General features: G+C 40.2%; 1 protein-coding gene across 3 annotated transcripts in view; it reads left to right on the top strand.

The window, feature by feature from the left end:
• Positions 1–13653, top strand: part of LOC126473599 (activated Cdc42 kinase Ack) — a 516119-nt gene that overhangs the window by 226145 nt on the left and 276321 nt on the right. The gene's annotated exons all lie outside the window — the stretch shown is intronic.

Here is a 13653-nt window from a genome sequence, read left to right as displayed (position 1 = left end):
CAAAATATTCCCTCCATCTGCCCAGGGCATCCACAGGATTCACCAGCAGTTTTCCTGACCTGTCCAAAATACTTGTCATTTCCTTTTTACCTCCCTTTCGAAGACTGCTAATTACACTCCAGAATGGTTTTCCAGTGGCTTGACCCATAGTCTCCAACCTGTTTCCAAAGTCTTCCCAAGATTTCTTCTTGGATGCTGTAATTATCTGTTTAGCTTTGATTCTTTCTTAAACATAACTTTCTCTGTCTAGCTGAGTTCAAGTATGTAGCCATTTTTGATATGCCTTCTTTTCCTTTTACAGGCTGCCTTTACTGTGTCATTCCACCAAGCTGTTTGCTTCGTCCTAACTTTACACACTACTGTTCCAAGACATTCTTTGGCCACTTCTAGTACTGTGTCCCTGTACCTTGTCCATTCCTTTTCCAGTGACTGCAATTGACTGCATTCAACTAACTGGTACCTTTCTGAGATCACTGTTATGTACTTGTGTCTGATTTCCTTATCCTGAAGTTTCTCCACTCTTATCCTCCTACACATGGACCTGACTTCCTGCACTTTCGGCCTCACAATACCAATTTCACTGCAGATTAAATAGTGATCAGTGTCATCAAAGAATCCCCTGAATACACGTGTGTCCCTCACAGCCTTCCTGAATTCCTGATCTGTTATTATGTAGTCAATGATAGATCTGGTTCCCCTGTCTTCGCAAATATACCGATGAATGTTCTTATGTTTAAAAAAGGAGTTTGTGGTTACTAAGCCCATACTGGCACAGAAATCCAAGAGCTGTTTCCCGTTCCTATTGGCCTCCATATCCTCTCCAAATTTACCTATAACCTTTTCATAGCCTTCTGTTCGATTTCCAATCCTGGCGTTAAAATCACCCATGAGCAGAACACTGTCCTTGTCCTTTACTCTAACAACTACACCACTGAGTGCCTCATAAAAACTATCCATCTTATCTTGATCTGTCCCTTCACAATGCGAATATACTGACACAATCTTAATTTTCTTGCTAGACACTGTCAAATCTATCCACATCAGCCGTTCGTTTACATACCTTATTGCAACTACGCTGGGTTCCATTTCTTTCCTGATGAAAAGCCCTACACCCCATTGTGCTATTCCTGCTTTGACTCCTGACAGGTACACCTTGTATTCTCCCACTTCCTCTTCTTTCTCACCCCTTACCCGAATGTCACTAACAGCTAAAACGTCCAGTCCCATCTTACTTGCAGCCTCTGCCAGCTCTACCTTCTTCCCAGAGTAGCCCCCATTGATATTAATAGCTCCCCATCTCATTACCATTTGTTTGCCAAGTCGTATCTTAGGAGTCCCTGGTTTGTCAATTAGAGGTGGGACTCCGTCACCTCCAAAGGTCCGAGGCATTTTGCTCTGATTGTTGCCAGCATCATATTTAATGTACCAGGGAAGCAGGTTGCTAGCCTTACTTGCTCCAGATCCCACTGAGTTTTACCCCTAACGGTTGAGGGACTAACCGGTGGATTTGGTAGTCTTTGCCATCTGAGCACAGATTCATACAATTATAGCTTTCGGCCATTAAGGCCTTTGTCAGCAATGTACACACACACACACACACACACACACACACACACACACACACACACACACACACCTTGCACACTGCACATTCATCTGCAGTCTCAGAGAACTGAAACTACACTGCGAGCAGCAGCACCAGTGCATCATGGGAGTGGCGACTGGATGGGGGTAAGGATGAAGCTGGGGCGGGGAGGGGGAGGGGTTAGTATGGTGGGAGTGGCGGTCATTTAAGTGTTGTAGTTTAGACAGAGGGCAAGAGAGAATGTGGGGAGGGGGGTAAGTAGTGGAAAGGAGAGAAATAAACAGAAAGAAGTAAAAAGAAATTAAAAGACTGGGTGTGGCGGTGAAATGACGGCTGTGTAGTGCTGGAATGGGAACAGGGAGGGAGCTGGATGGGTGAGGACAGTGACTAACGAAGTTTGGGGCCAGGAGGGTTACAGGAATGTAGGATGTATTGCAGGGAAAGTTCTCACCTGCGCGATTCAGAAAAGCTGGTGTTGGTGGGAAGGGTCCATATGGCACAGGCTGTGAAGAAGTCATTGAGATTAGGGATATCAGGTTTGTCAGTGTGTTCAGCAACAGGGTGGTCCACTTGTTTTTTGGCAACAGTTTGTCGGTGGCCATTCATGCGGACAGACAGCCTGTTGGTTGTCATGCCTACATAGAATGCAGCACAGTGGTTACAGCTTAGCTTGTAAATCACATGACTGGTTTCACAGGTAGCCCTGCCTTTGATGGGATAGGTGACGTTACTGACCGGACTGGAGTAAGTAGGTGGTAGGAGGATGTACGGGACAGGTCTTGCATCTAGGTCTATTACAAGGGTATCAGCCATGAGGTAAGGGATTGGGAGCATGTGTTGTGTAAGGATGGGCGAGTACCAGGTGATCAAAAAGTCAGTATAAATTTGAAAACTGAATAAATCATGAAATCATGTAGATAGAGAGGTACAAATTGACAACACACATGCTTGAAGTGACATGGGGTTTTATTAGAACAAAAAAAAATACAAAAGTTCAAAAAATGTCTGTCAGATGGCGCTTCATCTGATCAGAATAGCAATAATTAGCATAACGAAGTAAGACAAAGCAAAGATGATGTTCTTTACAGGAAATGCTCAATATGTCCACCACCATTTCTCAACAATAGCTGTAGTCGAGGAATAATGTTGTGAACAGTACTGTAAAGCATGTCCGGAGTTATGGTGAGGCATTGGCGTCGGATGTTGTCTTTCAGCATCCCTAGAGATGTCAGTTGATCACGATACACTTGAGACTTCAAGTAACCCCAAAGCCAATAATTGCACGGACTGAGGTCTGGGGACTTGGGAGGCCAAGCATGATGAAAGTGGCGGCTGAGCACACGATCATCACCAAACGACACGCGCAAGAGATCTTTCACGCATCTAGCAATATGAGGTGGAGTGCCATCCTGCATAAACATCATACATTCCAGCAGGTGTTTATCAGCCACGCTGGGGATGACGCGATTCTGTAACATATCGGCGTACCTCTCACCTGTCACGGTAGCAGGTTTACCGTCCAGCGCCATCTCTCAGACATTTTGTAAACTTCCCCTCCCCCCCTCCTAATAAAACCGCATGTCATTCCAAGCATGTGTGTCAATTTTTACTGCTCTATCTACATTATTCCATGGTTTATTAAGTTTTCAAATTTATACTGACTTTTTGATCACCCGGTATATTGTGTAGGTTTGGTGGACAGCGGAATATCACGGTAGGAGGGGTGGGAAGGATAGTGGGCAGGACGTTTTATATTTCAGGGCATGACGAGAGATAATTTGAATCCTGCCGGAGAATGTAATTCAGTTGCTCCAGTCCCGGATGGTACTAAGTTACAAGGGAATGCTCCTCTGTGGCTGGACTGTGGGACTTCGGGAGGTGGTGGGAGACTTGAAAGATAAGGCATGGAAGATTTGTTTTTGTTCAAGGATGGGAGGATAATTACAGTTAGTGAAGGCTTCAGTGAGTCCTTCGATACATTTTGATAGGGACTGCTCGTCAATGCAGATTCGACGACCATGGATGGCTAGGCTGTACGAAAAGGATTTCTTGGTATGGAATGGGTGGCAGCTGTCGAAGTGGAGATATTGCTGGTGGTTTGATATGGACGGAGGTACTGATGTAGCCATCTCTGAGGTGGATGTCAACATCTAGGAAGGTGGCTTGATATGGACGGAGGTACTGATGTAGCCATGTCTGAGGTGGAGGTCAACATCTAGGAAGGTGGCTTGTTGGGTTGAGTAGGACCAGGTAAAGCAAATGGGGGAGAAGTTGTTGAGGTTCTGGAGGAATGTGAATAAGGTGTCCTCACCTTCAGTCCAGATAGCAAAGATGTCATGAGTGAATCTGAACCAGGTGAGGGGTTTGGGATTCTGGGTTTTTAGGAAGGTCTCCTCTAGATGGCGCATGAATAGGTTAGCATAGGATGGTGCCATGCGGGTGCCCATAGCCGGACCGCAGATTTGTTTGTAGGTAATACTGTCAAAGGAGAACTAATCGTGGATGAGGATATAGTTGGTCATGGCGACTAGGAAGGAGGTTGTTGGTTTGGAATCCATAGGGTGTCTGGAAAGATAGTGTTCGATAGCAGTAAGACCATGGGCATTAGGAATGTTAATGTACAGGGAGGTGGCATCAATAGTGATGAGCAGGACACGTGTGGTAAAGGGACATGAACTGTGGAGAGCCGGTTGAGGAAATGGTTGGTATCTTTTATATAGGAGGATAGGTTCCGGGTAATAAGTTGAAGGTGTTGGTCTACAAGAGCAGAGATTCTCTCTGTGGGGCCACAGTAACTGGTCACAATGGAGCGTCCTGGGTGGTTGGGTTTATGGACTTTAGGAAGCATGTAGAAGGTGGGACTGCGGGGAGTGGTAGGTGTAAGTAGAAAGATGAACTCTGGGGAGATGTTCTGGGATGGGCCTGCTGGATTACTGGAATGGGATCACTGTGGCATGGTTTGTAGGTGGAAGTATCTGACAGCTAACGGACTCCTTCTGCCATGTAATCCGTGCGGTTCAAAACAACGGTGGTGGAGCATTTGTCAGCAGGTAGGATTTTCGGACGTAATTCTACTTTCTTACATAATTTTTCGCATTTTTTGCACCACCGTGGATCCTTGCTCCTTCCATCTGCGTCAAGATAGAAAAGTTTCCTTATCCGTATCCAGATCCCAGTCCCACATACTGTTCCTGTGTTGTTGCTTGGCTCATGAAATCCCCCCTAATGGCATTACCATCAAATTACCCATCTCTGCCTGTGCACGGTTGGTAACTAACCACATTTGTCCCACAATGTTGGTAAATATTATGTACAACCACATTATCAACATCAGCAGCAGTAACAATATAATTCACAAATTTTGAGTTACTGCGATCATCAGAACTGTTACAAAAACAGAAAGAAACACTAAAGTCGCAACAGTAAGTTCAGTAGGTTGAAGGCCAAATATACAGGAAAACTAAAACCCACAAAAACACACAGAAAACGATAACATAACATTAAAGTAACAATTTAACGATAAGATTTTTTTTATGAAAAGGACAGATTCACAATGGGCGACAGATTTGGAGGCAGTTTAGCTGAAATGTTCATAAATAAACTGGAAAACTTGTTTATCCAACAAAATCACAACATATGCAAAAAAAAAAAACTGATGTATTACAGAAAGTATGTAGAAAGCAACATACTAATGCATAGGTGACAAGAAAGAAACATATGAGATAGCACAAAGGATGAGAGCAATTTTTTTTTCTTTTAGACAGCATAGTTGTATGGAGATAAGCAGCGATTAATTTACTTATAATCAATTATTCAAAATTACAGTCACAATCGCATTATTTATTTTACCGCCAACCGGTTTCAACCCACGATGTGGTCATCTTCAGGGCAATTTACACCATTCGGTCGCTCGCTGGAGTCATCACCCTGCCTGTGCACGGTTGGTCGAACTACCGATCCATGGTTGAGTGCCAGCCTAAATAGTGTTGTCATTCATTGCTGGCAGGCATGTGACATGTGGTAGGAAAACAATGCCCACAATTGCAACATTATGGAAGTATGCTCTGCTAGCCGGGGACTTAGCACCTCTCGTGGTGGCTGCCAGTGACTCCATGGTCACATAATCGATGTGTTGTTGTTGTTGTTGTTGTTGTTGTTGTTTCTGCTGCTGATGTGGATAATGTTGATGTACATAATATTTATCAACATTGTGGGACAAATGTGGACAATGCCGCGCAGAGTGGCTGCGCGGTCTAAGATGCCATGTCACAGATTACATGACCCCTCCCGCCGAAGGTTCGAGTCCTCCCTCGGGCATGTGCGTGTGTGTTGTTCTTACCATAAGTTAGTGTAAGTAGTGTGTAAGCCTAGGGACCGATGACCTGAGCAGTTTGGTCCCTTAGGAAGAACTCGCACACATTTGAACATTTTGTGGATCAGTGTAGTAGTAGTAGTAGTAGTAGTAGTAGTAGTAGTAGTTGTTGTTGTTTTTTCTTTTTTTCCTTTCTCTCTCTCTGTTTGTGTGTGTGTGTTTTTTTATTTTTTTTATTTTATATTTTTTTATAGTGAAATGAAGTGCTGGAGTTTGCAAGTTTGCTAAATGCAAACTACAAAGGAAGTGAGCTATTGGAAGTACACCAACAGTGTAAACTATAGCTGTTGATAAAATATCGGTATTATGTTGCAGAAAATATTTATATATATTGGCGATACTTTTTCCACCGATATGTTGTTGTTGTTGTGGTCTTCAGTCCTGAGACTGGTTTGATGCAGCTCTCCATGCTACTCTATCCTGTGCAAGTTTCTTCATCTCCCAGTGCCTACTGCATCCTACATCCTTCTGAATCTGCTTGGTGTATGCATCTCTTGGTCTCCCTCTACAATTTTTACCCTCCACGCTGCCTTCCAATACTAAATTGGTGATCCCTTGATGCCTCAGAACATGTCCTATCAACCGATCCCTTCTTCTAGTCAAGTTGTGCCACAACTCCTCTTCTCCCCAATTCTATTCAATACCTCGTCATTAGTTATGTGATCTACCCATTTAATCTTCAGCATTCTTCTGTAGCACCACATTTCGAAAGTTTCTATTCTCTTCTTGTCCAAGCTATTTATCGTCTGTGTTTCACTTCCATACATGGCTACACTCCATACAAATAAATACTTTCAGAAATGACTCCCTGACACTTAACTGGGTTTCCACCTCAGCTCTTGATATTCATGCAAGTGGTTCTCTTTTCTCCAAAGACCTCTTTAATTTTCCTGTAGGCAGTATCTATCTTACCCCTAGTGACATACACCTCTACACCCTTACATTTGTCCTCTAGCCATCCCTGCTTAGCCATTTTGCACTTCCTGTTGATCTCATTTTTGAGACGTTTGTATTCCTTTTTGCCTGCTTCATTTACTGCATTTTTCTCCTTTCATCAATTAAATTCAATATTTCTTCTGTTACCCAAGGATTTCTACTAGCCCTTGTCTTTTTACCTACTTGATCCTCTGCCGCCTTCACTACTTCATCCCTCAGCGCTACCCATTCTTCTTTATTTCTTTCCCCCATTCCTGTCAATTGTTCCCTTATGCTCTCCCTGAAACTCTGTACAACCTCTGGTTTAGTCAGTTTATCCAGGTCCCATCTCCTTAAATTTTCACCTTTTTGCAGTTTCTTCAGTTTTGAAACTTCCTGGCAGGTTAAAACTGTGTGCCGGACTGAGACTCGAACTCGGGACCTTTGCCTTTCGTGGGCGAGTGCTCTACCAACTGGGCTACCCAAGCACGACTCACGGCCCGTCCCCACAGCTTCACTTCTGCCAGTACCTTGTCTCCTACCTTCCAAACTTAACAGAAGCTCTCCTTGATAGAGCACTTGCCCGCGAAAGGCAAAGGTCCCGAGTTCGAGTCTCGGTCCGGCACACAGTTTTAATCTGCCAGGAAGTTTCATATCAGCGCACACTCCGCTGCAGAGTGAAAATCTCATTCTTCAGTTTTATTCTACAGTTCATAACTAATAGATTATGGTCAGAGTTCACATCTGCCCCTGGAAATGTCTTACAATTTAAAACCTGGTTCCTAAATCTCTGTCTTACCATTATATAGTCTATTTGATACTTTCTAGTATCTCCAGGGTTCTTCCATGTATACAACCTTCTTTCATGATTCTTGAACTAAGTATTAGCTATGATTAATTATGCTCTGATATATAGTTATCAAAATGGCAGTATCAAGCGCTGATATTTTTATTTTATTTTTTCACTATTTTTGGTAAATATTTGAAATTGTTCTTTTGAAATTGTAGTAGAATATAATTTTACTTTCATGGTGTGAAGGGGTCTTACTACTTTTTGAGCTTTCAACACATCCAGTCTTTCTCTTTAGCAAGCAAGTATATGTGTCACAAGTAGTGTGGAATAGGGTGTAGCGGTGTGAATGGAATAACAGGAAGAAATAGCACACCAGTTTCATTAAAAGAATTTTTTTAACACAACTAGTGTGCTCTATCTTCATGTTGGCATTCTTCAAAAACAGTTGTTGAAAATGAACAAAAATCTAAATGACAAAACTGCTCATTGTGAAGGATGGAGACATGTAAGGGGAAATGCTGACTTAATCAACACTTGGCCCAACAGAAACGACAACATTCAGCTTCGGTACACAATATTGACATTACAACTGCTAGATCGCTGGCATTTGCAGAAATGAAGGGAAAAAAAAAGAAGCAGAAAAGTCAACATGAAGTGCTCCAGTCAAATCAGATATGTGACAAAACCTAGTGACAGACCCATCAGACATTTTTCATTGTGCCACTTACATGCAGTTACCATTGTTAGCAAAATGAGTATTGCCAAGCATGAACGTGCATTGTTTTCCTTTAAATTCTTGCTCTAAGAGGGATAAGCAGGCAGCTAGCTTGTTGATGTACAGAATATTTAATACTTAAATATACAGCTATAAAACTGGCAGTATATTTACAATGTCCAGCCAATATTTTTATAGGCAGGGAAGTCTAGATTTTTTTCTGTCAATATATCAGTACTTTTTTTTGATATATCGGGAGCCGATGATGATATTTTTTAAAATATCAATATATCATATTCTCAATATTTTTAAAAATATCAACAGTCCTAGTGTAAACAGGGCTGTAGTGTACTCTTTTCAAGACATTTTCTCCAGCATTAGCAGAGAAGTACAAAACAGAGGCATCATCTGAGTTGTTCGTATTTCTAGAATATGTGCAGCCTGTGTCCATAAAATTGCAGATGAGCCAAATATGTATGTATGAAAAGAACGGAATGGCACTGTTATGTAACAGAGATTCACATAACATAAAATGGAATACGTATAACTAAATAAACGAGATACACTTTATACTTCATTTTTGTAGTTAATCAGCTAATTAAATCAAGATACACTCTGTTTTATTTTTGTAGTTAATCTTCCAGTTCTCTTATTGCATTAGTAGTATTTAGATACAATTATTTTTCTTTTGTATTATATTCATTATTGTGTAAAGAGTAGGAGGGATAAATAAAATATTATAATGTGAACATCACATAATTCATATAAATTCCTCATCTACATCTATACTCTGCAAACCACCACAAAGTGAATGGCGGAGGGTAGGCCCCATTATACTAGTTTTACAGTTTCTTCCCATTCTATTGAATGTCACTGCACGCGCAATAATGATTCTAATCTTATCATCACGACCCCTATTGCAGCAGTATGTAGGGGGTGGTTGTATATTTATAGTCATTATTTAAAGCCTTTTATTGAAGCTTTGTTCATAGGCTTTCTTGGGATGGTTTATGTTGCACTTCCCTAAAATTTCTGCTAAACATTTGTGAACCATTTTTCATCAGGAGAGATATCTATACTGAACATCTCGAAGAAAATGCTCAGCAGAGGTGAATTTCATATTTTATCAGGAAATAACATTGAGCACCTCAAGTGGAAGAAGAACAAAGACATTCTTTTAGTGCCCTCCAACTCTGAATGGCTGACGTAGTCAGCACATTGAAATACAGAGGAAAATTGTGCCACACTAAGAAAGTAGAAAACTGTACTGTGTTTTTAGACTATCAGGGGAGAGTGAGAGTTGTGGATTATGAAACTCTACAGAAAAACCTTTTTTTACATGCTGGAAATATGTATATTCAGTACCTGCATTTTGTACCACAAACTCATAGACCAGAAAAGGAAAACTTCCTCAGAGGTGATCTCTCAATTTTTCTCAGTGTACTTCTGAGTGCTCTGTGAAATTGTCAGACTGACCTACTTGTTTTCTTCATGTGCTTTTGTGAGTTTTTGCTGTCACGTGTACTCACTGCCTGGAGTCTGGTCTGAGTCCAGGCAGCGAGTGCACGTGATGGCAAAAACTCGGAAAAGCACCTGCAGTAGACAGGTAGGTCAGTCTGCAAAATGTAGTGCATAAAATGAAAATGGCAATGTAACAGAGCACTTGGAAGCACTCCACTAACCTTGTCAAATACCCATATGAACATTGTGGAACAGCTGCTACAATCAGTGCATCTACCAGAATATGAAACAGCGCAACAATGTGTCTCATGTTCTACATCACAGGAAATGTGAGCAGATCATTGGGCTCAGCTTCTGATGTATATTCTACTGATGGAGGAGAAAAAGAATTCTAAGAGAAGGTGTACAGCCTGCAAAAGCAGAGGAAATCAAAGCAAAATATCATGGCAATGCAAAAAAGAAATGCACTATAACTCTCCATGTATCAGTGTTTCGTGGTCTGCTGCACTGAAATATAGTTTTAAACCTAAATTGATTATAAGCAAAGGGTACTTGAGATACACATACAAAAATTGAATGCAGAATATTTAAAAATTAATTTAAAAAAAAAAATGTATGTACGTGTACTGATCATTTGTCCACTTAAATCTTGTTGCTAAACTGTCACTAAATTTAAACCAAAAACGAATGGACTGATTGAAATAAAATTCCAGATGTTATCTGTTGCAGTCATGTGGCACTTGGCAATAATTAAAGAATTTAGTGATTATCACATAGTGGAACATTATATGACAATGCGATAGGCAGAGGACAGGTACATCTGTATTCTACAAGCAACTGCACAGTGTAAGGCCAAGGGTACTTTGTGCTATTGCTAGTAGTTTTCTTTCCTGTTCCATACACAAATGTGGTGAGAAAAAAAGATTCCTTGTATACCTCTCATTTAATTTCTCTCATTTAGCTCTTGTGTGAGATGCAAATTGTAGGCAGTATTACTATAGGACCAGCTGTCAAAAATGCTGGTTCTCTTACCTTTTCCAATAATGACAAAGAATTTTGTCTTCCTTCCAAGAATTTTGATTTTAGGTCACAAAGCATTTCTAAGATACTGTCTTATTAACCTTGCTGATCTGTTAGCACCATTCTGAATTGCTGTGATGTCTTTCTTTAAGCTTGTCTGTTGAGGATCCTAAACACTGGAGCAGTACTTGTGACTGGGTCACATGAGCATTATTTACCCTGTTTCCTTTGTGGGGCTGCTGCACATCCCCAGAGCTCTCCCAGTAAACTGGAGTAGGCCTTTCATCTGTCCCACAACTGATCTGATGTATTTGTTCTATTTCATATTATTGCAGCTAGGTATTTATTTGATATACAGCATACCTTAAATGTCACTGCAAACAGACAACAGACCACAGACCATACCGACTATGTCAGTAAAAAGAAAGGGACTAGGGACCTCGATGTTATTTTACAATGACTTTTAGTCAGGAACTCCATCCTAAAGCCTATGAGAGCTTTTGCGATCAACAGTGTGGCAAAGAGTCATTAGCATCCTACTTCCAATACAAGTGGATATTAAATAGACAGTCACTCCATTTGCAAGTAGAATAGGAAGGGCAATGACTGGTATAGGATGTTTGATGGAAATTGTCTTCAATGATTAATTATGTCATTTTATGCTCCTAACATGCCTTTTTCCACTTGAATTTCAGTATTCTTCTATAACGGGAGCGAAATTCAAATAATTTGAAGGTTTGTTGAAACACTCCATTCGAGTCATGATATCTGTGATGTTACTGGCTAGCTCACTGCTCCTACTGTCATAATGCTAATTCACAGTGATGTCTTTGACCCCAGTTGTTTTTTGTGCCCTAAAGCAAAACAAAACAAACAGCGATGTCTTGTTTTGGAATTTACGTTACGGAAAATGGTTACAAATGGTGTGCAGTACTGTATTGTACAATTACATCTATAACACCTACTGAAAAGTTGTTTTTGAGTGTTCCAGAGAATGATATGATGTGGAAAATGTGGCTGCACTGTAGAGTCGGATTGCCACGACGACGATGCACAAGTTTACTAACATAATTAAAAATGTGTTGCACTGTGAAGTAACGTTAGTTTACCCCTGAGATACGCTCTACCACTGTAGCAATGGAGGATAGCATCAGTCAACAAAATTAAACTCCTATTGAAAATTGACGTTTTGCCCAACTACACATCAGTTATTCAGTAGCTCAGTTGTTAGAGGGGTAGACCGTTAAATTTTACAAGACAATGTCCATAGATACCTGGTTCAAATCTAACCCAAATTAATGTTTTAACTTATTTGTGAAATGGCTCAACAGTCCTCTCATATGGAAACATCATCAAAATTACAAAATTTCACTACACTGATCAGAAACAGAACATTACTGTGTTTTTCTTGCTGTTTACATGTGTTTACATTTACAGTAACTGTTCAGACATCACGTTTAAAAAGATATTTTCTGGTTAATGTGATTTTTACTGTATTAGAAACAGTGTTTTTACCTTCGTACTGCCCAGATAGGATCCAAACGTTTGCAGTTTTATCATCTTACATAAAGATGAAGTAAGTCTGCTTCAGATGCTAACATTAGTTACAGCTCTTATGTTTGTGCCATCTGCACATTGTACACACTTTTTCTCTCTCCGAATAATGTCATTGTCCAACACCTCGTTGTACTGTTGGATTATAATGACTCTTCACTACCAGCAATGCTTTCCAAAAAAGTGAACTGTTTGCAAAGTAAATTCATTTATCCTCTGCTGTCCATTTCTCACATTAAGACTGATGTGAAGCTATATACAATATATCCCACAATTGAAATAACTGCTACAATCAGTTCTTGCTAACCCTGGTTTTATATTTCGTGTAAAACTTTAAAAATATGTGACCCTTCCAGGATTTGAACATATGAACTCTTTAACTATAATCAAATGTGCCACCACACACACATTGGATGCCGTTTTTCAGCTAAGTATCTTCTGCTGACCAAATCAGCACTAAGTTTTGCCAAGAATAATTTTATTGTGTTATGGTTCACAGCTCATGACTGATAGTCAATAATCTAGTTACAGTAAATGGACTCATCTGCAAACACTCTACAAATCCTTAGTTTTGAGCGTGTTTACTGATGTTGCAGGGAGTATGGAAAAGATGGTCTGTCATTGCACATGCTGCTGCTCTAAATGAGGGGAGCATAAGAAAATCAATTTTTGCAAGGCCTCTACTATCAATGTTCACAAATTCATTTCTACTTCACAAATTCATTTCTACTGTTACTTAAAAGTTTTAACTGCATTCTCCATAACTAAATAGTTAAACTGTTTGCAGAAGTAGTACGTAAAAACCTTGTAATTTAGGCTGACGCTCCTGTGACACATGTATAGCTTTGTCTTACTTCTAGTCTCTGATATCACCAGAGCGTCAGCCAGCAACAGAGCATTTTTGATCACGTGAGCAGATCTTGATATTTAATGATTATTAAGCTTTAATTGTATAAAAATAACAGATATTTTGTGAGAATATTGACTGTAAATGCTGGTTAAATGTTATAATCAGTCAGAATAACAACAATCCAAAACATATTTTTAACATAGGAAAATAGCCTATTGTATGAGTTACCCACTGCTGTGCACCATATGAGGGATTGCAGAGTATATATGTAGATTATGTATATACTGGAAATTGAAGAGTTTTCAGTAGTGCTGGATATGCAACTTCAAAAACATAAATGACTGCAAAGTGCAAGTTACTTGTTGCAATCCATAATATCATCTGATGC

Source organism: Schistocerca serialis, chromosome 4, assembly GCF_023864345.2.
Source record: "Schistocerca serialis cubense isolate TAMUIC-IGC-003099 chromosome 4, iqSchSeri2.2, whole genome shotgun sequence".
NCBI classification, from domain to species: Eukaryota; Metazoa; Arthropoda; class Insecta; order Orthoptera; family Acrididae; genus Schistocerca; species Schistocerca serialis.
This window is presented reverse-complemented; position numbering and strand designations above follow the sequence as displayed.